This window comes from Ambystoma mexicanum, chromosome 11 (assembly GCF_040938575.1).
Source record: "Ambystoma mexicanum isolate Mex_15411 chromosome 11, UKY_AmexF1_1, whole genome shotgun sequence".
NCBI lineage: Eukaryota > Metazoa > Chordata > Amphibia > Caudata > Ambystomatidae > Ambystoma > Ambystoma mexicanum.
This window is the reverse complement of record NC_090934.1, coordinates 821,610,224-821,637,612: the sequence shown is the minus strand read 5'-3', so window position 1 is coordinate 821,637,612 and position 27,389 is coordinate 821,610,224. Positions and strand designations below refer to the sequence as shown.

Genomic DNA, 27,389 nt, shown 5'->3' with positions numbered 1-27,389 from the left:
CAGCAGGGAAGTATCATATTGACAGACACCCATGAAGGACACGGTCAACCTTTAAAGCAGGCCAATCTCTATGTTTTACTGGATGCAGCAGAAGTATTTCCTCTTTACCATCTCTTCAAGTGGTCCTGACTGATGTGCTGTTTTGTGCACGCTACGTGGGCTTTGTAAAGCATACCTCTGCCATTTGCATGGCCTCCTAGCGCTGTCAATATTTTCGTGTAATCGCTGAATGCTGCACTGTCCTGGGAACTCTAGGTGTGACTAAAGGATATATGCTGGGGCCCCGAAAGGGGGTTGGCAGTCTAGTGACAATGCCCATCACTTTGCAGTTTGGGTTTTTGAGTTCAGGTACCGGTCTGGTGTCGGAAACCTGTAAGCGCCCTCCCAATCAACTGTCGGTCCTGGATTGTGAGGATTTCCCCTTATACTGGTCTCAGTAGACACATTTCCATTTTACTTTTTCACTCTCGCATTGCCTATTTCTCTCTCTCTCATAGGTACATTATTGACAAGAGAGCCATTGTCAGCGAGAGGGCTTCACAGCACCTTCCCCCATTTCCCTAAGTGCATTGCAAGGGGCTCTGGGAGGCGTGCACATTTGTCTGAAACACAAAGATCCACTGGCAATAAAAAGCGTAGGACCCTAGTTCGCATTTCTTAGAATTTGAGGTGGCACTCAGAGTTGTCTCGGGCGTGACTGTACCTTACATAGGAGATGTGCTAATCCCCAAACCCTCTTCCTTTGTCCCAGTAATCTGTTCTAGGGCCTCTAGCAAGTGGTTTTCTGAAACAAAGCTTACCTGAACATCCTGTAAAATTGGTAACTTTTCAGTAGCAGTACAGTGCAGTATATGGCATTCCTGTTGCGCACAGCATCTAGATCCAAAAATTGCTTACTCTACCCCAGAAATTAGAATTCACTCAGTCAAACAGAGGGATCTATAAAGAGCATGGCAAGTAATTAACATAAGCTACTTCCCCCAAGTTCTCTTGGTGCACTCTGCTGCCCTCTTTTAACAGAAGAATGCAACTGCAGCTCTTGCTTCTCAGCAAGGTACCTACATATAGAAACCTTGGTGCACTCTTGCTAAATCTGCTGGAATGTGTCTTCTATTGTGCCCAAGGTGGTTGTGTATTTGGGGACTCATGGAAGCAAGGGAGCAGTCTAATGCACTGCAGTGCTAAGAGAGGCATGCCTTTTTCAGAAAAAAGTTCAGGTTTTCTGCCAATCAGAAAAAAATAGCAATGCAATCAGGCCAAAGGCAGAGCACACATGCCAGTGAGTCTCTGTGGCGCAATTGGTTAGCGCGTTCGGCTGTTAACCGAAAAGACGCTGCTGTTTTTGGCACAAAGACACAGAGTGTTCCACTCAGTAAACCTGAGTCATTTCTCCCGTGTCCTCTGGGTTCAGCCTACTATCCCCTTTTAACACAAGTGCGCAACTGTGGCTTTCTCCTCACAGCAAGTTATGCCTACACAGAGGACATTTGGTGCACTGTTGATGGGCTCTGTCCTCTACTAAATCCCCTGTGTTTGTGGATTGGGGGAGGTAGGGAAGTGCTTGATACTCTGATTTGCTGTGGGAAATAGAGCTATTTTAGAAATATTTTCAGGTTGCCTGGGAAGCATAAGCAAACAGCACACCAATCAGGCCCCAGTGTAAGCAATGCATGAGTCTCTGTGGCGCAATCGGTTAGCGCGTTCGGCTGTTAACCGAAAGATTGGTGGTTCAAGCCCACCCAGGGACGGTGCAATTTGGCTCAAAAATTCAGCGTGACCAACTATGGACTTCTGTTTACCTCTCGCAGGTCTCGTCTGCTGACGTCCAAAAAATCCAATAAACTGCAAGCAATTCTTCTCGCTTGCTTTAGTTTTTCAAAACATGCCATTCAATTCATAAACATCAAGACTTCATGGGAAGGGTTTGGCTGCAGCGTGTACTGATGCACAGAAGGAAGCTATCCTAGCCAGTCTACTTAAAGAAGCAATGAGGCTCTGCAGGTGCATGTACGTCTCCTACCTTTATTCTGTCATCAGACACACCAGGTGGACTGCAAAGGACCTCGTGGCGCAATGGTAGCGCGTCTGACTCCAGATCAGAAGGTTGCGTGTTCAAATCACGTCGGGGTCATATTTGCTTTTCCCACTCTGAAATATAAAATTGCTCTTCAGTAATTCGTTATTTCAACCTGACTGCATCTTTGTGCTCTGGGCCTAGTTGTTCTGGCGTTTCGAATGTAAGCTTTGCAGCAGGGAAGTATCATATTGACAGACACCCATGAAGGACATGGTCAACCTTTAAAGCAGGCCAATCTCTATGTTTTACTGGATGCAGCAGAAGTATTTCCTCTTTACCATCTCTTCAAGTGGGCCTGACTGATGTGCTGTTTTGTGCACGCTATGTGGGCTTTGTAAAGCATACCTCTGCCATTTGCATGGCCTCCTAGCGCTGTCAATATTTTCGTGTAATCGCTGAATGCTGCACTGTCCTGGGAACTCTAGGTGTGACTAAAGGATATATGCTGGGGCCCCAAAAGGGGGTTGGCAGTCTAGTGACAATGCCCATCACTTTGCAGTTTGGGTTTTTGAGTTCAGGTACCGGTCTGGTGTCGGAAACCTGTAAGTGCCCTCCCAATCAACTGTCGGTCCTGGATTGTGAGGATTTCCCCTTATACTGGTCTCAGTAGACACATTTCCATTTTACTTTTTCACTCTCGCATTGCCTATTTCTCTCTCTCTCATAGGTACATTATAGACAAGAGAGCCATTGTCAGCGAGAGGGCTTCACAGCACCTTCCCCCATTTCTCTAAGTGCATTGCAAGGGGCTCTGGGAGGCGTGCACATTTGTCTGAAACACAAAGATCCACTGGCAATAAAAAGCGTAGGACCCTAGTTCGCATTTCTTAGAATTTGAGGTGGCACTCAGAGTTGTCTCGGGCGTGACTGTACCTTACATAGGAGATGTGCTAATCCCCAAACCCTCTTCCTTTGTCCCACTAATCTGTCCTAGTTGTTTTCTGAAACAAAGCTTACCTGAACATCCTGTAAAATTGGTAACTTTTCAGTAGCAGTACAGTGCAGTATATAGCATTCCTGTTGCGCACAGCATCTAGATCCAAAAATTGCTTATTCTACCGCAGAAATTAGAATTCACCCAGTCAAACAGAGGGATCTATAAAGAGCATGGCAAGTAGTTAACATAAGCCACTTCCCCCAAGTTCTCTTGGTGCACTCTGCTGCCCTCTTTTAACAGAAGAATGCAACTGCAGGTCTTGCTTCTCAGCAAGGTACCTACATATAGAAACCTTGGTGCACTCTTGCTAAATCTGCTGGAATGTGTCTTCTATTGTGCCCAAGGTGGTTGTGTATTTGGGGACTCAGGGAAGCAAGGGAGCAGTCTAATGCACTGCAGTGCTAAGAGAGGCATGCCTTTTTCAGAAAAAAGTTCAGGTTTTCTGCCAATCAGAAAAAAATAGCAATGCAATCAGGATAAAGGCAGAAAACACATGTCAGTGAGTCTCTGTGGCGCAATTGGTTAGCGCGTTCGGCTGTTAAACGAAAAGACGCTGCTGTTTTTGGCACAAAGACACAGAGTGTTCCACTTAGTAATCCTGAGTCATTTCTCCCGTGTTCTCTGGGTTCAGCCTACTGTCCCCTTTTAACACAAGTGCGCAACTGTGGCTTTCTCCTCATAGCAAGTTATGCCTACACAGAGGACATTTGGTGCACTGTTGATGGGCTCTGTCCTCTACTAAATCCCCTGTGTTTGTGGATTAGGGGAGGTAGGGAAGTGCTTGATACCCTGATTTGCTGTGGGAAATAGAGCTATTTTAGAAATGTTTTCAGGTTGCCTGGGAAGCATAAGCAAACAGCACACCAATCAGGCCCCAGTGTAAGCACTGCATGAGTCTCTGTGGCGCGATCAGTTAGCGCATCCGGCTGTTAACCGAAAGGTTGATGGTTCAAGCCCACCCAGGGACGGTGCATTTTGGCTCAAAAATTCAGCGTGACCAACTATGGACTTCTGTTTACCTCTCGCAGGTCTCGTCTGCTGACGTCCAAAAAATCCAATAAACTGCAAGCAATTCTTCTCGCTTGCTTTAGTTTTTCAAAACTTGCCATTCAATTCATAAACATCAAGACTTCATGGGAAGGGTTTGGCTGCAGCGTGTACTGAAGCACAGAAGGAAGCTATCCTAGCCAGTCTACTTTAAGAAGCAATGAGGCTCTGCAGGTGCATGTACGTCTCCTACCTTTATTCTGTCATGAGACACACCAGGTGGACACCAGGTGGATTGCCACAAGGACCTCGTGGCGCAAAGGTAGCGCGTCTGACTCCAGATCAGAAGGTTGTGTGTTCAAATCACGTCGGGGTCATATTTGCTTTTCCCACTCTGAAATATAAAATTGCTCTTCAGTATCTCGTTATTTCAACCTGACTGCATCTTTGTGCTCTGGGCCTAGTTGTTCTGGCGTTTCGAATGTAAACTTTGCAGCAGGGAAGTATCATATTGACAGACACCCATGAAGGACATGGTCAACCTTTAAAGCAGGCCAATCTCTATGTTTTACTGGATGCAGCAGAAGTATTTCCTCTTTACCATCTCTTCAAGTGGGCCTGACTGATGTGCTGTTTTGTGCACGCTACGTGGGCTTTGTAAAGCATACCTCTGCCATTTGCATGGCCTCCTAGCGCTGTCAATATTTTCGTGTAATCGCTGAATGCTGCACTGTCCTGGGAACTCTAGGTGTGACTAAAGGATATATGCTGGGGCCCCGAAAGGGGGTCGGCAGTCTAGTGGCAATGCCCATCACTTTGCAGTTTGGGTTTGTGAGTTCAGGTACCGGTCTGGTGTCGGAAACCTGTAAGCGCCCTCCCAATCAACTGTCGGTCCTGGATTGTGAGGATTTCCCCTTATACTGGTCTCAGTAGACACATTTCCATTTTACTTTTTCACTCTCGCATTGCCTATTTCTCTCTCTCTCATAGATACATTATAGACAAGAGAGACATTGTCAGCGAGAGGGTTGCACAGCACCTTCCCCCATTTCCCTAAGTGCATTGCATGGGGCTCTGGGAGGCGTGCACATTTGTCTAAAACACAAAGATCCACTGGCAATAAAAAGCGTAGGACCCCAGTTCGCATTTCTTAGAATTTGAGGAGGCACTCAGAGTTGTCTCGGGCGTGACTGTACCTTTCATAGGAGATGTGCTAATCCCCAAACCCTCTTCCTTTGTCCCAGTAATCTGTCCTAGGGCCTCTAGCAAGTTGTTTTCTGAAACAAAGCTTACCTGAACATCCTGTAAAATTGGTAACTTTTCAGTAGCAGTACAGTGCAGTATATGGCATTCCTGTTGCGCACAGCATCTAGATCCAAAAATTGCTTACTCTACCCCAGAAATTAGAATTCACCCAGTCAAACAGAGGGATCTATAAAGAGCATGGCAAGTAGTTAACATAAGCTACTTCCCCCAAGTTCTCTTGGTGCACTCTGCTGCCCTCTTTTAACAGAAGAATGCAACTGCAGGTCTTGCTTCTCAGCAAGGTACCTACATATAGAAACCTTGGTGCACTCTTGCTAAATCTGCTGGAATGTGTCTTCTATTGTGCCCAAGGTGGTTGTGTATTTGGGGACTCAGGGAAGCAAGGGAGCAGTCTAATGCACTGCAGTGCTAAGAGAGGCATGCCTTTTTCAGAAAAAAGTTCAGGTTTTCTGCCAATCAGAAAAAAATAGCAATGCAATCAGGCCAAAGGCAGAACACACATGCCAGTGAGTCTCTGTGGCACAATTGGTTAGCGCGTTCGGCTGTTAACCGAAAAGACGCTGCTGTTTTTGGCACAAAGACCAGAGTGTTCCACTCAGTAAACCTGAGTCATTTCTCCCGTGTTCTCTGGGTTCAGACTACTGTCCCCTTTTAACACAAGTGCGCAACTGTGGCTTTCTCCTCATAGCAAGTTATGCCTACACAGAGGACATTTGGTGCACTGTTGATGGGCTCTGTCCTCTACTAAATCCCTTGTGTTTGTGGATTACGGGAGGTAGGAAAGTGCTTGATACCCTGATTTGCTGTGGGAAATAGAGCTATTTTAGAAATATTTTCAGGTTGCCTGGGAAGCATAAGCAAACAGCACACCAATCAGGCCCCAGTGTAAGCACTGCATGAGACTCTGTGGCGCAATCGGTTAGCGCGTTCGGCTGTTAACCGAAAGGTTGGTGGTTCAAGCCCACCCAGGGACGATGCATTTTGGCTCAAAAATTCAGCATGACCAACTATGAACTTCTGTTTACCTCTCGCAGGTCTCGTCTGCTGACGTCCAAAAAATCCAATAAACTGCAAGCAATTCTTCTCGCTTGCTTTAGTTTTTCAAAACTTGCCATTCAATTCATAAACATCAAGACTTCATGGGAAGGGTTTGGCTGCAGCGTGTACTGATGCACAGAAGGAAGCTATCCTAGCCAGTCTACTTAAAGAAGCAATGAGGCTCTGCAGGTGCATGTACGTCTCCTACCTTTATTCTGTCATCAGACACACCAGGTGGACTGCCACAAGGACCTCGTGGCGCAATGGTAGGCGCGTCTGACTCCAGATCAGAAGGTTGCGTGTTCAAATCAAGTCGGGGTCATATTTGCTTTTCCCACTCTGAAATACAAAATTGCTCTTCAGTATCTCGTTATTTCAACCTGACTGCATCTTTGTGCTCTGGGCCTAGTTGTTCTGGCGTTTCGAATGTAAGCTTTGCAGCAGGGAAGTATCATATTGACAGACACCCATGAAGGACATGGTCAACCTTTAAAGCAGGCCAATCTCTATGTTTTACTGGATGCAGCAGAAGTATTTCCTCTTTACCATCTCTTCAAGTGGGCCTGACTGATGTGCTGTTTTGTGCAAGCTACGTGGGATTTGTAAAGCATACCTCTGCCATTTGCATGGCCTCCTAGCGCTGTCAATATTTTCGTGTAATCGCTGACTGCTGCACTGTCCTGGGAACTCTAGGTGTGACTAAAGGATATATGTTGGGGCCCCGAAAGGGGGTCGGCAGTCTAGTGGCAATGGGCATCACTTTGCAGTTTGGGTTTGTGAGTTCAGGTACCGGTCTGGTGTTGGAAACCTGTAAGCGCCCTCCCAATCAACTGTCGGTCCTGGATTGTGAGGATTTCCCCTTATACTGGTCTCAGTAGACACATTTCCATTTTACTTTTTCACTCTCGCATTGCCTATTTCTCTCTCTCTCATAGATACATTATAGACAAGAGAGACATTGTCAGCGAGAGGGTTGCACAGCACCTTCCCCCATTTCCCTAAGTGCATTGCAAGGGACTCTGGGAGGCGTGCACATTTGTCTGAAACACAAAGATCCACTGGCAATAAAAAGCGTAGGACCCCAGTTCGCATTTCTTAGAATTTGAGGAGGCACTCAGAGTTGTCTCGGGCGTGACTGTACCTTTCATAGGAGATGTGCTAATCCCCAAACCCTCTTCCTTTGTCCCAGTAATCTGTCCTAGGGCCTCTAGCAAGTTGTTTTCTGAAACAAAGCTTACCTGAACATCCTGTAAAATTGGTAACTTTTCAGTAGCAGTACAGTGCAGTATATAGCATTCCTGTTGCGCACAGCATCTAGATCCAAAAATTGCTTACTCTACCCCAGAAATTAGAATTCACCCAGTCAAACAGAGGGATCTATAAAGAGCATGGCAAGTAGTTAACATAAGCTACTTCCCCCAAGTTCTCTTGGTGCACTCTGCTGCCCTCTTTTAACAGAAGAATGCAACTGCAGGTCTTGCTTCTCAGCAATGTACCTACATATAAAAACCTTGGTGCACTCTTGCTAAATCTGCTGGAATGTGTCTTCTATTGTGCACAAGGTGGTTGTGTATTTGGGGACTCAGGGAAGCAAGGGAGCAGTCTAATGCACTGCAGTGCTAAGAGAGGCATGCCTTTTTCAGAAAAAAGTTCAGGTTTTCTGCCAATCAGAAAAAAATAGCAATGCAATCAGGCCAAAGGCAGAACACACATGCCAGTGAGTCTCTGTGGCGCAATTGGTTAGCGCGTTCGGCTGTTAACCAAAAAGACGCTGCTGTTTTTGGCACAAAGACACAGAGTGTTCCACTCAGTAAACCTGAGTCATTTCTCCCGTGTTCTCTGGGTTCAGCCTACTGTCCCCTTTTAACACAAGTGCGCAACTGTGGCTTTCTCCTCATAGCAAGTTATGCCTACACAGAGGACATTTGTCGCACTGTTGATGGGCTCTGTCCTCTACTAAATCCCCTGTGTTTGTGGATTAGGGGAGGTAGGGAAGTGCTTGATACCCTGATTTGCTGTGGGAAATAGAGCTATTTTAGAAATATTTTCAGGTTGCCTGTGAAGCATAAGCAAACAGCACACCAATCAGGCCCCTGTGTAAGAACTGCATGAGTCTCTGTGGCGCAATTCGGCTGTTAACTGAAAGGTTGGTGGTTCAAGCCCACCCAGGGACGGTGCATTTTGCCTCAAAAATTCAGCGTGACCAACTATGGACTTCTGTTTACTTCTCGCAGGTCTCGTCTTCTGACGTCCAAAAAATCCAATAAACTGCAAGCAATTCTTCTCGCTTGCTTTAGTTTTTCAAAACTTGCCATTCAATTCATAAACATCAAGACTTCATGGGAAGGGTTTGGCTGCAGCGTGTACTGATGCACAGAAGGAAGCTATCCTAGCCAGTCTACTTAAAGAAGCAATGAGGCTCTGCAGGTCCATGCACGTCTCCTACCTTTATTCTGTCATCAGACACACCAGGTGGACCACAAGAACCTCGTGGTGCAATGGTAGCGCGTCTGACTCCAGATCAGAAGGTTGTGTGTTCAAATCACATCGGGGTCATACTTGCTTTTCCCACTCTGAAATATAAAATTGCTCTTCAGTATCTCGTTATTTCAACCTGACTGCATCTTTGTGCTCTGGGCCTAGTTGTTCTGGCGTTTCGAATGTAAGCTTTGCAGCAGGGAAGTATCATATTGACAGACACCCATGAAGGATATGGTCAACCTTTAAAGCAGGCCAATCTCTATGTTTTACTGGATGCAGCAGAAGTATTTCCTCTTTACCATCTCTTCAAGTGGGCCTGACTGATGTGCTGTTTTGTGCACGCTACGTGGGCTTTGTAAAGCATACCTCTGCCATTTGCATGGCCTCCTAGCGCTGTCAATATTTTCGTGTAATCGCTGAATGCTGCACTGTCCTGGGAACTCTAGGTGTGACTAAAGGATATATGTTGGGGCCCCGAAAGGGGGTCGGCAGTCTAGTGGCAATGCCCATCACTTTGTAGTTTGGGTTTGTGAGTTCAGGTACCGGTCTGGTGTCAGAAAACTGTAAGCGCCCTCCCAATCAACTGTCGGTCCTGGATTGTGAGGATTTCCCCTTATACTGGTCTCAGTAGACACATTTCCATTTTACTTTTTCACTCTCGCATTGCCTATTTCTCTCTCTCTCATAGATACATTATAGACAAGAGAGACATTGTCAGCGAGAGGGTTGCACAGCACCTTCCCCATTTCCCTAAGTGGATTGCATGGGGCTCTGGGAGGCGTGCACATTTGTCTGAAACACAAAGATCCACTGGCAATAAAAGGCATAGGACCCCAGTTCGCATTTCTTAGAATTTGAGGAGGCACTCAGAGTTGTCTCGGGCGTGACTGTACCTTTCATAGGAGATGTGCTAATCCCCAAACCCTCTTCCTTTGTCCCAGTAATCTGTCCTAGGGCCTCTAGCAAGTTGTTTTCTGAAACAAAGCTTACCTGAACATCCTGTAAAATTGGTAACTTTTCAGTAGCAGTACAGTGCAGTATATAGCATTCCTGTTGCGCACAGCATCTAGATCCAAAAATTGCTTACTCTACCCCAGAAATTAGAATTCACCCAGTCAAACAGAGGGATCTATAAAGATCATGGCAAGTAGTTAACATAAGCTACTTCCCCCAAGTTCTCTTGGTGCACTCTGCTGCCCTCTTTTAACAGAAGAATGCAACTGCAGGTCTTGCTTCTCAGCAAGGTACCTACATATAGAAACCTTGGTGCACTCTTGCTAAATCTGCTGGAATGTGTCTTCTATTGTGCCCAAGGTGGTTGTGTATTTGGGGACTCGGGGAAGCAAGGGAGCAGTCTAATGCACTGCAGTGCTAAGAGAGGCATGCCTTTTTCAGAAAAAAGTTCAGGTTTTCTGCCAATCAGAAAAAAATAGCAATGCAATCAGGCCAAAGGCAGAACACACATGCCAGTGAGTCTCTGTGGCACAATTGGTTAGCGCGTTCGGCTGTTAACCGAAAAGACGCTGCTGTTTTTGCCACAAAGACACAGAGTGTTCCACTCAGTAAACCTGAGTCATTTCTCCCGTGTTCTCTGGGTTCAGCCTACTGTCCCCTTTTAACACAAGTGCACAACTGTGGCTTTCTCCTCATAGCAAGTTATGCCTACACAGAGGACATTTGGTGCACTGTTGATGGGCTCTGTCCTCTACTAAATCCCCTGTGTTTGTGGATTAGGGGAGGTAGGGAAGTGCTTGACACCCTGATTTGCTGTGGGAAATAGAGCTATTTTAGACATATTTTCAGGTTGCCTGGGAAGCATAAGCAAACAGCACACCAATCAGGCCCCAGTGTAAGCACTGCATGAGTCTCTGTGGCGCAATCGGTTAGCGCGTTCAGCTGTTAATCGAAAGGTTGGTGGTTCAAGCCCACCCAGGGACGATGCATTTTGGCTCAAAAATTCAGCATGACCAACTATGAACTTCTGTTTACCTCTCGCAGGTCTCGTCTGCTGACGTCCAAACAATCCAATAAACTGTACGCAATTCTTCTCGCTTGCTTTAGTTTTTCAAAACTTGCCATTCAATTCATAAACATCAAGACTTCATGGGAAGGGTTTGGCTGCAGCGTGTACTGATGCACAGAAGGAAGCTATCCTAGCCAGTCTGCTTAAAGAAGCAATGAGGCTCTGCAGGTGCATGTACGTCTCCTACCTTTATTCTGTCATCAGACACACCAGGTGGATTGCCACAAGGACCTCGTGGCACAATGGTAGCACGTCTGACTCCAGATCAGAAGGTTGTGTGTTCAAATCACATCGGGGTCACACTTGCTTTTCCCACTCTGAAATACAAAATTGCTCTTCAGTATCTCGTTATTTCAACCTGACTGCATCTTTGTGCTCTGGGCCTAGTTGTTCTGGCGTTTCGAATGTAAGCTTTGCAGCAGGGAAGTATCATATTGACAGACACCCATGAAGGACATGGTCAAGCTTTAAAGCAGGCCAATCTCTATGTTTTACTGGATGCAGCAGAAGTATTTCCTCTTTACCATCTCTTCAAGTGGGCCTGACTGATGTGCTGTTTTGTGCACGCTACGTGGGCTTTGTAAAGCATACCTCTGCCATTTGCATGGCCTCCTAGCGCTGTCAATATTTTCGTGTAATCGCTGAATGCTGCACTGTCCTGGTAACTCTAGGTGTGACTAAAGGATATATGCTGGGGCCCCGAAAGGGGGTCGGCAGTCTAGTGGCAATGCCCATCACTTTGTAGTTTGGGTTTGTGAGTTCAGGTACCGGTCTGGTGTCGGAAACCTGTAAGCGCCCTCCCAATCAACTGTCGGTCCTGGATTGTGAGGATTTCCCCTTATACTGGTCTCAGTAGACACATTTCCATTTTACTTTTTCACTCTCGCATTGCCTATTTCTCTCTCTCTCATAGATACATTATAGACAAGAGAGACATTGTCAGCGAGAGGGCTTCACAGCACCTTCCCCCATTTCCCTAAGTGCATTGCAAGGGGCTCTGGGAGGCGTGCACATTTGTCTGAAACACAAAGATCCACTGGCAATAAAAAGCCTAGGTCCCTAGTTTGCATTTCTTAGAATTTGAGGTGACACTCAGAGTTGTCTCGGGCGTGACTGTACCTTTCATAGGAGATGTGCTAATCCCCAAACCCTCTTCCTTTGTCCCAGTAATCTGTCTTAGTGCCTCTAGCAAGTTGTTTTCTGAAACAAAGCTTACCTGAACATCCTGTAAAATTGGTAACTTTTCAGTAGCAGTACAGTGCAGTATATAGCATTCCTGTTGCGCACAGCATCTAGATCCAAAAATTGCTTACTCTACCCCAGAAATTAGAATTCACCCAGTCAAACAGAGGGATCTATAAAGAGCATGGCAAGTAGTTAACATAAGCTACTTCCCCCAAGTTCTCTTGGTGCACTCTGCTGCCCTCTTTTAACAGAAGAATTCAACTGCAGGTCTTGCTTCTCAGCAAGGTACCTACATATAGAATCCTTGGTGCAATCTTGCTAAATCTGCTGGAATGTGTCTTCTATTGTGCCCAGGGTGGTTGTGTATTTGGGGATTCAGGGAAGCAAGGGAGCAGTCTAATGCACTGCAGTGCTAAGAGAGGCATGCCTTTTTCAGAAAAAAGTTCAGGTTTTCTGCCAATCAGAAAAAAATAGCAATGCAATCAGGCCAAAGGCAGAACACACATGCCAGTGAGTCTCTGTGGCGCAATTGGTTAGCGCGTTCGGCTGTTAACCGAAAAGACGCTGCTGTTTCTGGCACAAAGACACAGAGTGTTCCACTCAGTAAACCTGAGTCATTTCTCCCATGTTCTCTGGGTTCAGCCTACTGTCCCCTTTTAACACAAGTGCGCAACTGTGGCTTTCTCCTCATAGCAAGTTATGCCTATACAGAGGACATTTGGTGCACTGTTGATGGGCTCTGTCCTCTACTAAATCCCCGGTGTTTGTGGATTAGGGGAGGTAGGGAAGTGCTTGATACCCTGATTTGCTGTGGGAAAAAGAGCTATTTTAGAAATATTTTCAGGTTGCCTGGGAAGCATAAGCAAACAGCACACCAATCAGGCCCCAGTGTAAGCACTGCATGAGACTCTGTGGAGCAATCGGTAAGTGCGTTCGGCTGTTAACTGAAAGGTTGGTGGTTCAAGCCCACCCAGGGACGGTGCATTTTGGCTCAAAAATTCAGCGTGACCAACTATGGACTTCTGTTTACCTCTCGCAGGTCTCGTCTGCTGACGTCCAAAAAATCCAATAAACTGCAAGCAATTCTTCTCGCTTGCTTTAGTTTTTCAAAACTTGCCATTCAATTCATAAACATCAAGACTTCATGGGAAGGGTTTGGCTGCAGCGTGTACTGATGCACAGAAGGAAGCTATCCTAGCCAGTCTACTTAAAGAAGCAATGAGGCTCTGCAGGTGCATGTACGTCTCCTACCTTTATTCTGTCATCAGACACACCAGGTGGACTGCCACAAGGACCTTGTGGCGCAATGGTAGCACGTCTGACTCCAGATCAGAAAGTTGCGTGTTCAAATCACGTCGGGGTCATATTTGCTTTTCCCACTCTGAAATACAAAATTGCTCTTCAGTATCTCGTTATTTCAACCTGACTGCATCTTTGTGCTCTGGGCCTAGTTGTTCTGGCGTTTCGAATGTATGCTTTGCAGCAGGGAAGTATCATATTGACAGACACCCATGTAGGACATGGTCAACCTTTAAAGCAGGCCAATCTCTATGTTTTACTGGATGCAGCAGAAGTATTTCCTCTTTACCATCTCTTCAAGTGGGCCTGACTGATGTGCTGTTTTGTGCACGCTACGTGGGCTTTGTAAAGCATACCTCTGCCATTTGCATGGCCTCCGAGCGCTGTCAATATTTTCGTGTAATCGCTGTATGCTGCACTGTCCTGGGAACTCTAGGTGTGACTAAAGGATATATGCTGGGGCCCCGAAAGGGGGTCGGCAGTCTAGTGGCAATGCCCATCACTTTGCAGTTTGGGTTTGTGAGTTCAGGTACCGGTCTGGTGTCGGAAACCTGTAAGCGCCCTCCCAATCAACTGTCGGTCCTGGATTGTGAGGGTTTCCCCTTATACTGGTCTCAGTAGACACATTTCCATTTTACTTTTTCACTCTCGCATTGCCTATTTCTCTCTCTCTCATAGATACATTATAGACAAGAGAGACATTGTCAGCGAGAGGGTTGCACAGCACCTTCCCCCATTTCCCTAAGTGCATTGCATGGGGCTCTGGGAGGCGTGCACATTTGTCTGAAACACAAAGATCCACTGGCAATAAAAGGCGTAGGACCCCAGTTCGCATTTCTTAGAATTTGAGGAGGCACTCAGAGTTGTCTCGGGCGTGACTGTACCTTTCATAGGAGATGTGCTAATCCCCAAACCCTCTTCCTTTGTCCCAGTAATCTGTCCTAGGGCCTCTAGCAAGTTGTTTTCTGAAACAAAGCTTACCTGAACATCCTGTAAAATTGGTAACTTTTCAGTAGCAGTACAGTGCAGTGTATAGCATTCCTGTTGCGCACAGCATCTAGATCCAAAAATTGCTTACTCTACCCCAGAAATTAGAATTCACCCAGTCAAACAGAGGGATCTATAAAGATCATGGCAAGTAGTTAACATAAGCTACTTCCCCCAAGTTCTCTTGGTGCACTCTGCTGCCCTCTTTTAACAGAAGAATGCAACTGCAGGTCTTGCTTCTCAGCAAGGTACCTACATATAGAAACCTTGGTGCACTCTTGCTAAATCTGCTGGAATGTGTCTTCTATTGTGCCCAAGGTGGTTGTGTATTTGGGGACTCAGGGATGCAAGGGAGCAGTCTAATGCACTGCGGTGCTAAGAGAGGCATGCCTTTTTCAGAAAAAAGTTCAGGTTTTCTGCCAATCAGAAAAAAATAGCAATGCAATCAGGCCAAAGGCAGAACACACATGCCAGTGAGTCTCTGTGGCGCAATTGGTTAGCGCGTTCGGCTGTTAACCGAAAAGACGCTGCTGTTTTTGGCACAAAGACACAGAGTGTTCGACTCAGTAAACCTGAGTCATTTCTCCCGTGTTCTCTGGGTTCAGCCTACTGTCCCCTTTTAACACAAGTGCGCAACTGTGGCTTTCTCCTCATAGCAAGTTATGCCTATACAGAGGACATTTGGTGCACTGCTCATGGGCTCTGTCCTCTACTAAATCCCCTGTGTTTGTGGATTAGGGGAGGTAGGGAAGTGCTTGATACCCTGATTTGCTGTGGGAAAAAGAGCTATTTTAGAAATATTTTCAGGTTGCCTGGGAAGCATAAGCAAACAGCACACCAATCAGGCCCCTGTGTAAGAACTGCATGAGTCTCTGTGGCGCAATCGGTTAGCGCGTTCGGCTGTTAACCGAAAGGTTGGTGGTTCAAGCCCACCCAGGGACGGTGCATTTTGGCTCAAAAATTCAGCGTGACCAACTATGGACTTCTGTTTACCTCTCGCAGGTCTCGTCTGCTGACGTCCAAAAAATCCAATAAACTGCAAGCAATTCTTCTCGCTTGCTTTAGTTTTTCAAAACTTGCCATTCAATTCATAAACATCAAGGGTTCATGGGAAGGGTTTGGCTGCAGCGTGTACTGATGCACAGAAGGAAGCTATCCTAGCCAGTCTACTTAAAGAAGCAATGAGGCTCTGCAGGTGCATGTACGTCTCCTACCTTTATTCTGTCATCAGACACACCAGGTGGACTGTCACAAGGACCTCGTGGCGCAATGGTAGCACGTCTGACTCCAGATCAGAAGGTTGCGTGTTCAAATCACGTCGGGGTCATGTTTGCTTTTCCCACTCTGAAATATAAAATTGCTCTTCAGTATCTCGTTATTTCAACCTGACTGCATCTTTGTGCTCTGGGCCTAGTTGTTCTGGCGTTTCGAATGTAAGCTTTGCAGCAGGGAAGTATCATATTGACAGACACCCATGAAGGACATGGTCAACCTTTAAAGCAGGCCAATCTCTATGTTTTACTGGATGCAGCAGAAGTATTTCCTCTTTACCATCTCTTCAAGTGGGCCTGACTGATGTGCTGTTTTGTGCACGCTACGTGGGCTTTGTAAAGCATACATCTGCCATTTGCATGGCCTCCTAGCGCTGTCAATATTTTCGTGTAATCGCTGAATGCTGCACTGTCCTGGGAACTCTAGGTGTGACTAAAGGATATATGCTGGGGCCCCGAAAGGGGGTCGGCAGTCTAGTGGCAATGCCCATCACTTTGCAGTTTGGGTTTGTGAGTTCAGGTACCGGTCTGGTGTCAGAAAACTGTAAGCGCCCTCCCAATCATCTGTCGGTCCTGGATTGTGAGGATTTCCCCTTATACTGGTCTCAGTAGACACATTTCCATTTTACTTTTTCACTCTCGCATTGCCTATTTCTCTCTCTCTCATAGATACATTATAGACAAGAGAGACATTGTCAGCGAGAGGGTTGCACAGCACCTTCCCCCATTTCCCTAAGTGCATTGCATGGGGCTCTGGGAGGCGTGCACATTTGTCTGAAACACAAAGATCCACTGGCAATAAAAGGCGTAGGACCCCAGTTCGCATTTCTTAGAATTTGAGGAGGCACTCAGAGTTGTCTCGGGCGTGACTGTACCTTTCATAGGAGATGTGCTAATCCTCAAACCCTCTTCCTTTGTCCCAGTAATCTGTCCTAGGGCCTCTAGCAAGTTGTTTTCTGAAACAAAGCTTACCTGAACATCCTGTAAAATTGGTAACTTTTCAGTAGCAGTACAGTGCAGTATATAGCATTCCTGTTGCGCACAGCATCTAGATCCAAAAATTGCTTACTCTACCCCAGAAATTAGAATTCACCCAGTCAAACAGAGGGATCTATAAAGATCATGGCAAGTAGTTAACATAAGCTACTTCCCCCAAGTTCTCTTGGTGCACTCTGCTGCCCTCTTTTAACAGAAGAATGCAACTGCAGGTCTTGCTTCTCAGCAAGGTACCTACATATAGAAACCTTGGTGCACTCTTGCTAAATCTGCTGGAATGTGTCTTCTATTGTGCCCAAGGTGGTTGTGTATTTGGGGACTCAGGGATGCAAGGGAGCAGTCTAATGCACTGCAGTGCTAAGAGAGGCATGCCTTTTTCAGAAAAAAGTTCAGGTTTTCTGCCAATCAGAAAAAAATAGCAATGCAATCAGGCCAAAGGCAGAACACACATGCCAGTGAGTCTCTGTGGCGCTATTGGTTAGCGCGTTCGGCTGTTAACCGAAAAGATGCTGCTGTTTTTGGCACAAAGACACAGAGTGTTCCACTCAGTAAACCTGAGTCATTTCTCCCGTGTTCTCTGGGTTCAGCCTACTGTCCCCTTTTAACACAAGTGCGCAACTGTGGCTTTCTCCTCATAGCAAGTTATGCCTATACAGAGGACATTTGGTGCACTGTTGATGGGCTCTGTCCTCTACTAAATCCCCTGTGTTTGTGGATTAGGGGAGGTAGGGAAGTGCTTGATACCCTGATTTGCTGTGGGAAATAGAGCTATTTTAGAAATATTTTCAGGTTGCCTGGGAAGCATAAGCAAACACCACACCAATCAGGCCCCTGTGTAAGAACTGCATGAGTCTCTGTGGCGCAATCGGTTAGCGCGGTTCAAGCCCACCCAAGGACGGTGCATTTTGGCTCAAAAATTCATCGTGACCAACTATGGACTTCTGTTTACCTCTCGCAGGTCTCGTCTGCTGACGTCCAAAAAATCCAATAAACTGCAAGCAATTCTTCTCGCTTGCTTTAGTTTTTCAAAACTTGCCATTCAATTCATAAACATCAAGACTTCATGGGAAGGGTTTGGCTGCAGCGTGTACTGATGCACAGAAGGAAGCTATCCTAGCCAGTCTACCTAAAGAACCAATGAGGCTCTGCAGGTGCATGTACGTCTCCTACCTTTATTCTGTCATCAGACACACCAGGTGGACTGCCACAAGGACCTCGTGGCGCAATGGTAGCGTCTGACTCCAGATCAGAAGGTTGCCTGTTCAAATCACGTCGGTGTCATATTTGCTTTTCCCACTCTGAAATATAAAATTGCTCTTCAGTATCTCGTTATTTCAACCTGACTGCATCTTTGTGCTCTGGGCCTAGTTGTTCTGGCGTTTCGAATGTAAGCTTTGCAGCAGGGAAGTATCATATGGACAGACACCCATGAAGGACATGGTCAAGCTTTAAAGCAGGCCAATCTCTATGTTTTACTGGATGCAGCAGAAGTATTTCCTCTTTACCATCTCTTCAAGTGGGCCTGACTGATGTGCTGTTTTGTGCACGCTACGTGGGCTTTGTAAAGCATACCTCTGCCATTTGCATGGCCTCCTAGCGCTGTCAATATTTTCGTGTAATCGCTGAATGCTGCACTGTCCTGGGAACTCTAGGTGTGACTAAAGGATATATGCTGGGGCCCCGAAAGGGGGTCGGCAGTCTAGTGGCAATGCCCATCACTTTGCAGTTTGGGTTTGTGAGTTCAGGTACCGGTCTGGTGTCGGAAACCTGTAAGCGCCCTCCCAATCAACTGTCGGTCCTGGATTGTGAGGATTTCCCCTTATACTGGTCTCAGTAGACACATTTCCATTTTACTTTTTCACTCTCGCATTGCCTATTTCTCTCTCTCTCATAGATACATTATAGACAAGAGAGACATTGTCAGCGAGAGGGCTTCACAGCACCTTCCCCCATTTCCCTAAGTGCATTGCAAGGGGCTCTGGGAGGCGTGCACATTTGTCTGAAACACAAAGATCCACTGGCAATAAAAAGCCTAGGTCCCTAGTTTGCATTTCTTAGAATTTGAGGTGACACTCAGAGTTGTCTCGGGCGTGACTGTACCTTTCATAGGAGATGTGCTAATCCCCAAACCCTCTTCCTTTGTCCCAGTAATCTGTCTTAGTGCCTCTAGCAAGTTGTTTTCTGAAACAAAGCTTACCTGAACATCCTGTAAAATTGGTAACTTTTCAGTAGCAGTACAGTGCAGTATATAGCATTCCTGTTGCGCACAGCATCTAGATCCAAAAATTGCTTACTCTACCCCAGAAATTAGAATTCACCCAGTCAAACAGAGGGATCTATAAAGAGCATGGCAAGTAGTTAACATAAGCTACTTCCCCCAAGTTCTCTTGGTGCACTCTGCTGCCCTCTTTTAACAGAAGAATTCAACTGCAGGTCTTGCTTCTCAGCAAGGTACCTACATATAGAATCCTTGGTGCAATCTTGCTAAATCTGCTGGAATGTGTCTTCTATTGTGCCCAGGGTGGTTGTGTATTTGGGGATTCAGGGAAGCAAGGGAGCAGTCTAATGCACTGCAGTGCTAAGAGAGGCATGCCTTTTTCAGAAAAAAGTTCAGGTTTTCTGCCAATCAGAAAAAAATAGCAATGCAATCAGGCCAAAGGCAGAACACACATGCCAGTGAGTCTCTGTGGCGCAATTGGTTAGCGCGTTCGGCTGTTAACCGAAAAGACGCTGCTGTTTCTGGCACAAAGACACAGAGTGTTCCACTCAGTAAACCTGAGTCATTTCTCCCGTGTTCTCTGGGTTCAGCCTACTGTCCCCTTTTAACACAAGTGCGCAACTGTGGCTTTCTCCTCATAGCAAGTTATGCCTATACAGAGGACATTTGGTGCACTGTTGATGGGCTCTGTCCTCTACTAAATCCCCGGTGTTTGTGGATTAGGGGAGGTAGGGAAGTGCTTGATACCCTGATTTGCTGTGGGAAAAAGAGCTATTTTAGAAATATTTTCAGGTTGCCTGGGAAGCATAAGCAAACAGCACACCAATCAGGCCCCAGTGTAAGCACTGCATGAGACTCTGTGGCGCAATCGGTAAGTTCGTTCGGCTGTTAACTGAAAGGTTGGTGGTTCAAGCCCACCCAGGGACGGTGCATTTTGGCTCAAAAATTCAGCGTGACCAACTATGGACTTCTGTTTACCTCTCGCTGGTCTCGTCTGCTGACGTCCAAAAAATCCAATAAACTGCAAGCAATTCTTCTCGCTTGCTTTAGTTTTTCAAAACTTGCCATTCAATTCATAAACATCAAGACTTCATGGGAAGGGTTTGGCTGCAGCGTGTACTGATGCACAGAAGGAAGCTATCCTAGCCAGTCTACTTAAAGAAGCAATGAGGCTCTGCAGGTGCATGTACGTCTCCTACCTTTATTCTGTCATCAGACACACCAGGTGGACTGCCACAAGGACCTTGTGGCGCAATGGTAGCACGTCTGACTCCAGATCAGAAAGTTGCGTGTTCAAATCACGTCGGGGTCATATTTGCTTTTCCCACTCTGAAATACAAAATTGCTCTTCAGTATCTCGTTATTTCAACCTGACTGCATCTTTGTGCTCTGGGCCTAGTTGTTCTGGCGTTTCGAATGTAAGCTTTGCAGCAGGGAAGTATCATATTGACAGACACCCATGTAGGACATGGTCAACCTTTAAAGCAGGCCAATCTCTATGTTTTACTGGATGCAGCAGAAGTATTTCCTCTTTACCATCTCTTCAAGTGGGCCTGACTGATGTGCTGTTTTGTGCACGCTACGTGGGCTTTGTAAAGCATACCTCTGCCATTTGCATGGCCTCCGAGCGCTGTCAATATTTTCGTGTAATCGCTGTATGCTGCACTGTCCTGGGAACTCTAGGTGTGACTAAAGGATATATGCTGGGGCCCCGAAAGGGGGTCGGCAGTCTAGTGGCAATGCCCATCACTTTGCAGTTTGGGTTTGTGAGTTCAGGTACCGGTCTGGTGTCGGAAACCTGTAAGCGCCCTCCCAATCAACTGTCGGTCCTGGATTGTGAGGGTTTCCCCTTATACTGGTCTCAGTAGACACATTTCCATTTTACTTTTTCACTCTCGCATTGCCTATTTCTCTCTCTCTCATAGATACATTATAGACAAGAGAGACATTGTCAGCGAGAGGGTTGCACAGCACCTTCCCCCATTTCCCTAAGTGCATTGCATGGGGCTCTGGGAGGCGTGCACATTTGTCTGAAACACAAAGATCCACTGGCAATAAAAGGCGTAGGACCCCAGTTCGCATTTCTTAGAATTTGAGGAGGCACTCAGAGTTGTCTCGGGCGTGACTGTACCTTTCATAGGAGATGTGCTAATCCCCAAACCCTCTTCCTTTGTCCCAGTAATCTGTCCTAGGGCCTCTAGCAAGTTGTTTTCTGAAACAAAGCTTACCTGAACATCCTGTAAAATTGGTAACTTTTCAGTAGCAGTACAGTGCAGTGTATAGCATTCCTGTTGCGCACAGCATCTAGATCCAAAAATTGCTTACTCTACCCCAGAAATTAGAATTCACCCAGTCAAACAGAGGGATCTATAAAGATCATGGCAAGTAGTTAACATAAGCTACTTCCCCCAAGTTCTCTTGGTGCACTCTGCTGCCCTCTTTTAACAGAAGAATGCAACTGCAGGTCTTGCTTCTCAGCAAGGTACCTACATATAGAAACCTTGGTGCACTCTTGCTAAATCTGCTGGAATGTGTCTTCTATTGTGCCCAAGGTGGTTGTGTATTTGGGGACTCAGGGATGCAAGGGAGCAGTCTAATGCACTGCGGTGCTAAGAGAGGCATGCCTTTTTCAGAAAAAAGTTCAGGTTTTCTGCCAATCAGAAAAAAATAGCAATGCAATCAGGCCAAAGGCAGAACACACATGCCAGTGAGTCTCTGTGGCGCAATTGGTTAGCGCGTTCGGCTGTTAACCGAAAAGACGCTGCTGTTTTTGGCACAAAGACACAGAGTGTTCGACTCAGTAAACCTGAGTCATTTCTCCCGTGTTCTCTGGGTTCAGCCTACTGTCCCCTTTTAACACAAGTGCGCAACTGTGGCTTTCTCCTCATAGCAAGTTATGCCTATACAGAGGACATTTGGTGCACTGCTCATGGGCTCTGTCCTCTACTAAATCCCCTGTGTTTGTGGATTAGGGGAGGTAGGGAAGTGCTTGATACCCTGATTTGCTGTGGGAAAAAGAGCTATTTTAGAAATATTTTCAGGTTGCCTGGGAAGCATAAGCAAACAGCACACCAATCAGGCCCCTGTGTAAGAACTGTATGAGTCTCTGTGGCGCAATCGGTTAGCGCGTTCGGCTGTTAACCGAAAGGTTGGTGGTTCAAGCCCACCCAGGGACGGTGCATTTTGGCTCAAAAATTCAGCGTGACCAACTATGGACTTCTGTTTACCTCTCGCAGGTCTCGTCTGCTGACGTCCAAAAAATCCAATAAACTGCAAGCAATTCTTCTCGCTTGCTTTAGTTTTTCAAAACTTGCCATTCAATTCATAAACATCAAGGGTTCATGGGAAGGGTTTGGCTGCAGCGTGTACTGATGCACAGAAGGAAGCTATCCTAGCCAGTCTACTTAAAGAAGCAATGAGGCTCTGCAGGTGCATGTACGTCTCCTACCTTTATTCTGTCATCAGACACACCAGGTGGACTGTCACAAGGACCTCGTGGCGCAATGGTAGCACGTCTGACTCCAGATCAGAAGGTTGCGTGTTCAAATCACGTCGGGGTCATGTTTGCTTTTCCCACTCTGAAATATAAAATTGCTCTTCAGTATCTCGTTATTTCAACCTGACTGCATCTTTGTGCTCTGGGCCTAGTTGTTCTGGCGTTTCGAATGTAAGCTTTGCAGCAGGGAAGTATCATATTGACAGACACCCATGAAGGACATGGTCAACCTTTAAAGCAGGCCAATCTCTATGTTTTACTGGATGCAGCAGAAGTATTTCCTCTTTACCATCTCTTCAAGTGGGCCTGACTGATGTGCTGTTTTGTGCACGCTACGTGGGCTTTGTAAAGCATACATCTGCCATTTGCATGGCCTCCTAGCGCTGTCAATATTTTCGTGTAATCGCTGAATGCTGCACTGTCCTGGGAACTCTAGGTGTGACTAAAGGATATATGCTGGGGCCCCGAAAGGGGGTCGGCAGTCTAGTGGCAATGCCCATCACTTTGCAGTTTGGGTTTGTGAGTTCAGGTACCGGTCTGGTGTCAGAAAACTGTAAGCGCCCTCCCAATCAACTGTCGGTCCTGGATTGTGAGGATTTCCCCTTATACTGGTCTCAGTAGACACATTTCCATTTTACTTTTTCACTCTCGCATTGCCTATTTCTCTCTCTCTCATAGATACATTATAGACAAGAGAGACATTGTCAGCGAGAGGGTTGCACAGCACCTTCCCCCATTTCCCTAAGTGCATTGCAAGGGGCTCTGGGAGGCGTGCACATTTGTCTGAAACACAAAGATCCACTGGCAATAAAAAGCGTAGGACCCCAGTTCGCATTTCTTAGAATTTGAGGAGGCACTCAGAGTTGTCTCGGGCGTGACTGTACCTTTCATAGGAGATGTGCTAATCCCCAAACCCTCTTCCTTTGTCCCAGTAATCTGTCCTAGGGCCTCTAGCAAGTTGTTTTCTGAAACAAAGCTTACCTGAACATCCTGTAAAATTGGTAACTTTTCAGTAGCAGTACAGTGCAGTATATAGCATTCCTGTTGCGCACAGCATCTAGATCCAAAAATTGCTTACTCTACCCCAGAAATTAGAATTCACCCAGTCAAACAGAGGGATCTATAAAGACCATGGCAAGTAGTTAACATAAGCTACTTCCCCCAAGTTCTCTTGGTGCACTCTGCTGCCCTCTTTTAACAGAAGAATGCAACTGCAGGTCTTGCTTCTCAGCAAGGTACCTACATATAGAATCCTTGGTGCACTCTTGCTAAATCTGCTGGAATGTGTCTTCTATTGTGCCCAGGGTGGTTGTGTATTTGGGGACTCAGGGAAGCAAGGGAGCAGTCTAATGCACTGCAGTGCTAAGAGAGGCATGCCTTTTTCAGAAAAAAGTTCAGGTTTTCTGCCAATCAGAAAAAAATAGTAATGCAATCAGGCCAAAGGCAGAACACACATGCCAGTGAGTCTCTGTGGCGCAATTGGTTAGCGCGTTCGGCTGTTAACCGAAAAGACGCTGCTGTTTTTGGCACAAAGACACAGAGTGTTCCACTCAGTAAACCTGAGTCATTTCTCCCGTGTTCTCTGGGTTCAGCCTACTGTCCCCTTTTAACACAAGTGCGCAACTGTGGCTTTCTCCTCATAGCAAGTTATGCCTACACAGAGGACATTTGGTGCACTGTTGATGGGCTCTGTCCTCTACTAAATCCCCTGTGTTTGTGGATTAGGGGAGGTAGGGAAGTGCTTGATACCCTGATTTGCTGTGGGAAATAGAGCTATTTTAGAAATATTTTCAGGTTGCCTGGGAAGCATAAGCAAACAGCACACCAATCAGGCCCCTGTGTAAGAACTGCATGAGTCTCTGTGGCGCAATCGGTTAGCGCGGTTCAAGCCCACCCAAGGACGGTGCATTTTGGCTCAAAAATTCATCGTGACCAACTATGGACTTCTGTTTACCTCTCGCAGGTCTCGTCTGCTGACGTCCAAAAAATCCAATAAACTGCAAGCAATTCTTCTCGTTTGCTTTAGTTTTTCAAAACTTGCCATTCAATTCATAAACATCAAGACTTCATGGGAAGGGTTTGGCTGCAGCGCGTACTGATGCACAGAAGGAAGCTATCCTAGCCAGTCTACTTAAAGAAGCAATGAGGCTCTGCAGGTGCATGTACGTCTCCTACCTTTATTCTGTCATCAGACACACCAGGTGGACTGCCACTAGGACCTCGTGGCGCAATGGTAGCGCGTCTGACTCCAGATCAGAAGGTTGCGTGTTCAAATCACGTCGGGGTCATATTTGCTTTTCCCACTCTGAAATACAAAATTGCTCTTCAGTATCTCGTTATTTCAACCTGACTGCATCTTTGTGCTCTGGGCCTAGTTGTTCTGGCGTTTTGAATGTAAGCTTTGCAGCAGGGAAGTATCATATTGACAGACACCCATGAAGGACATGGTCAACCTTTAAAGCAGGCCAATCTCTATGTTTTACTGGATGCAGCAGAAGTATTTCCTCTTTACCATCTCTTCAAGTGGGCCTGACTGATGTGCTGTTTTGTGCACGCTACGTGGGCTTTGTAAAGCATACCTCTGCCATTTGCATGGCCTCCTAGCGCTGTCAATATTTTCGTGTAATCGCTGAATGCTGCACTGTCCTGGGAACTCTAGGTGTGACTAAAGGATATATGCTGGGGCCCCGAAAGGGGGTCGGCAGTCTAGTGGCAATGCCCATCACTTTGCAGTTTGGGTTTGTAAGTTCAGGTACCGGTCTGGTGTCAGAAAACTGTAAGCGCCCTCCCAATCAACTCTCGGTCCTGGATTGTGAGGATTTCCCCTTATACTGGTCTCAGTAGACACATTTCCATTTTACTTTTTCACTCTCGCATTGCCTATTTCTCGCTCGCTCATAGATACATTATAGACAAGAGAGACATTGTCAGCGAGAGGGTTGCACAGCACCTTCCCCCATTTCCCTAAGTGCATTGCAAGGGGCTCTGGGAGGCGTGCACATTTGTCTGAAACACAAAGATCCACTGGCAATAAAAAGCGTAGGACCCCAGTTCGCATTTCTTAGAATTTGAGGAGGCACTCAGAGTTGTCTCGGGCGTGACTGTACCTTTCATAGGAGATGTGCTAATCCCCAAACCCTCTTCCTTTGTCCCAGTAATCTGTCCTAGGGCCTCTAGCAAGTTGTTTTCTGAAACAAAGCTTACCTGAACATCCTGTAAAATTGGTAACTTTTCAGTAGCAGTACAGTGCAGTATATAGCATTCCTGTTGCGCACAGCATCTAGATCCAAAAATTGCTTACTCTACCCCAGAAATTAGAATTCACCCAGTCAAACAGAGGGATCTATAAAGAGCATGGCAAGTAGTTAACATAAGCTACTTCCCCCAAGTTCTCTTGGTGTACTCTGCTGCCCTCTTTTAACAGAAGAATGCAACTGCAGGTCTTGCTTCTCAGCAAGGTACCTACATATAGAATCCTTGGTGCACTCTTGCTAAATCTGCTGGAATGTGTCTTCTATTGTGCCCAAGGTGGTTGTGTATTTGGGGACTCAGGGAAGCAAGGGAGCAGTCTAATGCACTGCAGTGCTAAGAGAGGCATGCCTTTTTCAGAAAAAAGTTCAGGTTTTCTGCCAATCAGAAAAAAATAGCAATGCAATCAGGCCAAAGGCAGAACACACATGCCAGTGAGTCTCTGTGGCGCAATTGGTTAGCGCGTTCGGCTGTTAACCGAAAAGGCGCTGCTGTTTTGGGCACAAAGACACAGAGTGTTCCACTCAGTAAACCTGAGTCATTTCTCCCGTGTTCTCTGGGTTCAGCCTACTGTCCCCTTTTAACACAAGTGCGCAACTGTGGATTTCTCCTCATAGCAAGTTATGCCTATACAGAGGACATTTGGTGCACTGTTGATGGGCTCTGTCCTCTACTAAATCCCCTGTGTTTGTGGATTAGGGGAGGTAGGGAAGTGCTTGATACCCTGATTTGCTGTGGGAAATAGAGCTATTTTAGAAATATATTCAGGTTTCCTGGGAAGCATAAGCAAACAGCACACCAATCAGGCCCCTGTATAAGAACTGCATGAGTCTCTGTGGCGCAATCGGTTAGCGCGTTCGGTTCAAGCCCACCCAGGGACGGTGCATTTTGGCTCAAAAATTCAGCGTGACCAACTATGGACTTCTGTTTACCTCTCGCAGGTCTCGTCTGCTGACGTCCAAAAAATCCAATAAACTGCAAGCAATTCTTCTCGCTTGCTTTAGATTTTCAAAACTTGCCATTCAATTCATAAACATCAAGACTTCATGGGAAGGGTTTGGCTGCAGCGTGTACTGATGCACAGAAGGAAGCTATCCTAGCCAGTCTACTTAAAGAAGCAATGAGGCTCTGCAGGTCCATGTACGTCTCCTACCTTTATTCTGTCATCAGACACACCAGGTGGACTGCCACAAGGACCTCGTGGCGCAATGGTAGCGCGTCTGACTCCAGATCAGAAGGTTTCGTGTTCAAATCACGTCGGGGTCATATTTGCTTTTCCCACTCTGAAATATAAAATTGCTCTTCAGTATCTCGTTATTTCAACCTGACTGCATCTTTGTGCTCTGGGCCTAGTTGTTCTGGCGTTTCGAATGTAAACTTTGCAGCAGGGAAGTATCATATTGACAGACACCCATGAAGGACATGGCCAACCTTTAAAGCAGGCCAATCTCTATGTTTTACTGGATGCAGCAGAAGTATTTACTCTTTACCATCTCTTCAAGTGGGCCTGACTGATGTGCTGTTTTGTGCACGCTACGTGGGCTTTGTAAAGCATATCTCTGCCATTTGCATGGCCTCCTAGCGCTGTCAATATTTTCGTGTAATCGCTGAATGCTGCACTGTCCTGGGAACTCTAGGTGTGACTAAAGGATATATGTTGGGGCCCCGAAAGGGGGTCGGCAGTCTAGTGGCAATGGGCATCACTTTGTAGTTTGGGTTTGTGAGTTCAGGTACCGGTCTGGTGTCGGAAACCTGTAAGCGCCCTCCCAATCAACTGTCGGTCCTGGATTGTGAGGATTTCCCCTTATACTGGTCTCAGTAGACACATTTCCATTTTACTTTTTCACTCTCGCATTGCCTATTTCTCTCTCTCTCATAG

General features: G+C 46.3%; 14 non-coding genes across 14 annotated transcripts; all 14 read left to right on the top strand.

Moving 5' to 3' along the window:
* Positions 1-1,674: 1,674 nt before the first annotated feature.
* TRNAN-GUU (transfer RNA asparagine (anticodon GUU)) lies at positions 1,675-1,748 on the top strand. The gene has a single exon. It is a non-coding gene; the product is annotated as a tRNA-Asn (tRNA).
* A 311-nt stretch (positions 1,749-2,059) lies between these two features.
* Positions 2,060-2,131, top strand: TRNAW-CCA (transfer RNA tryptophan (anticodon CCA)). The gene has a single exon. It is a non-coding gene; the product is annotated as a tRNA-Trp (tRNA).
* A 2,175-nt stretch (positions 2,132-4,306) lies between these two features.
* TRNAW-CCA (transfer RNA tryptophan (anticodon CCA)) lies at positions 4,307-4,378 on the top strand. Its single transcript has one exon. It is a non-coding gene; the product is annotated as a tRNA-Trp (tRNA).
* A 1,789-nt stretch (positions 4,379-6,167) lies between these two features.
* TRNAN-GUU (transfer RNA asparagine (anticodon GUU)) lies at positions 6,168-6,241 on the top strand. The gene has a single exon. It is a non-coding gene; the product is annotated as a tRNA-Asn (tRNA).
* Positions 6,242-8,789: 2,548 nt separating this feature from the next.
* Positions 8,790-8,861, top strand: TRNAW-CCA (transfer RNA tryptophan (anticodon CCA)). The gene has a single exon. It is a non-coding gene; the product is annotated as a tRNA-Trp (tRNA).
* A 2,176-nt stretch (positions 8,862-11,037) lies between these two features.
* TRNAW-CCA (transfer RNA tryptophan (anticodon CCA)) lies at positions 11,038-11,109 on the top strand. Its single transcript has one exon. It is a non-coding gene; the product is annotated as a tRNA-Trp (tRNA).
* Positions 11,110-13,286: 2,177 nt separating this feature from the next.
* Positions 13,287-13,358, top strand: TRNAW-CCA (transfer RNA tryptophan (anticodon CCA)). The gene has a single exon. It is a non-coding gene; the product is annotated as a tRNA-Trp (tRNA).
* Positions 13,359-15,148: 1,790 nt separating this feature from the next.
* TRNAN-GUU (transfer RNA asparagine (anticodon GUU)) lies at positions 15,149-15,222 on the top strand. Its single transcript has one exon. It is a non-coding gene; the product is annotated as a tRNA-Asn (tRNA).
* Positions 15,223-15,535: 313 nt separating this feature from the next.
* TRNAW-CCA (transfer RNA tryptophan (anticodon CCA)) lies at positions 15,536-15,607 on the top strand. The gene has a single exon. It is a non-coding gene; the product is annotated as a tRNA-Trp (tRNA).
* Positions 15,608-20,005: 4,398 nt separating this feature from the next.
* On the top strand, positions 20,006-20,077 carry TRNAW-CCA (transfer RNA tryptophan (anticodon CCA)). The gene has a single exon. It is a non-coding gene; the product is annotated as a tRNA-Trp (tRNA).
* Positions 20,078-21,867: 1,790 nt separating this feature from the next.
* TRNAN-GUU (transfer RNA asparagine (anticodon GUU)) lies at positions 21,868-21,941 on the top strand. Its single transcript has one exon. It is a non-coding gene; the product is annotated as a tRNA-Asn (tRNA).
* A 313-nt stretch (positions 21,942-22,254) lies between these two features.
* TRNAW-CCA (transfer RNA tryptophan (anticodon CCA)) lies at positions 22,255-22,326 on the top strand. Its single transcript has one exon. It is a non-coding gene; the product is annotated as a tRNA-Trp (tRNA).
* A 2,151-nt stretch (positions 22,327-24,477) lies between these two features.
* Positions 24,478-24,549, top strand: TRNAW-CCA (transfer RNA tryptophan (anticodon CCA)). Its single transcript has one exon. It is a non-coding gene; the product is annotated as a tRNA-Trp (tRNA).
* Positions 24,550-26,704: 2,155 nt separating this feature from the next.
* Positions 26,705-26,776, top strand: TRNAW-CCA (transfer RNA tryptophan (anticodon CCA)). The gene has a single exon. It is a non-coding gene; the product is annotated as a tRNA-Trp (tRNA).
* Positions 26,777-27,389: the final 613 nt, after the last annotated feature.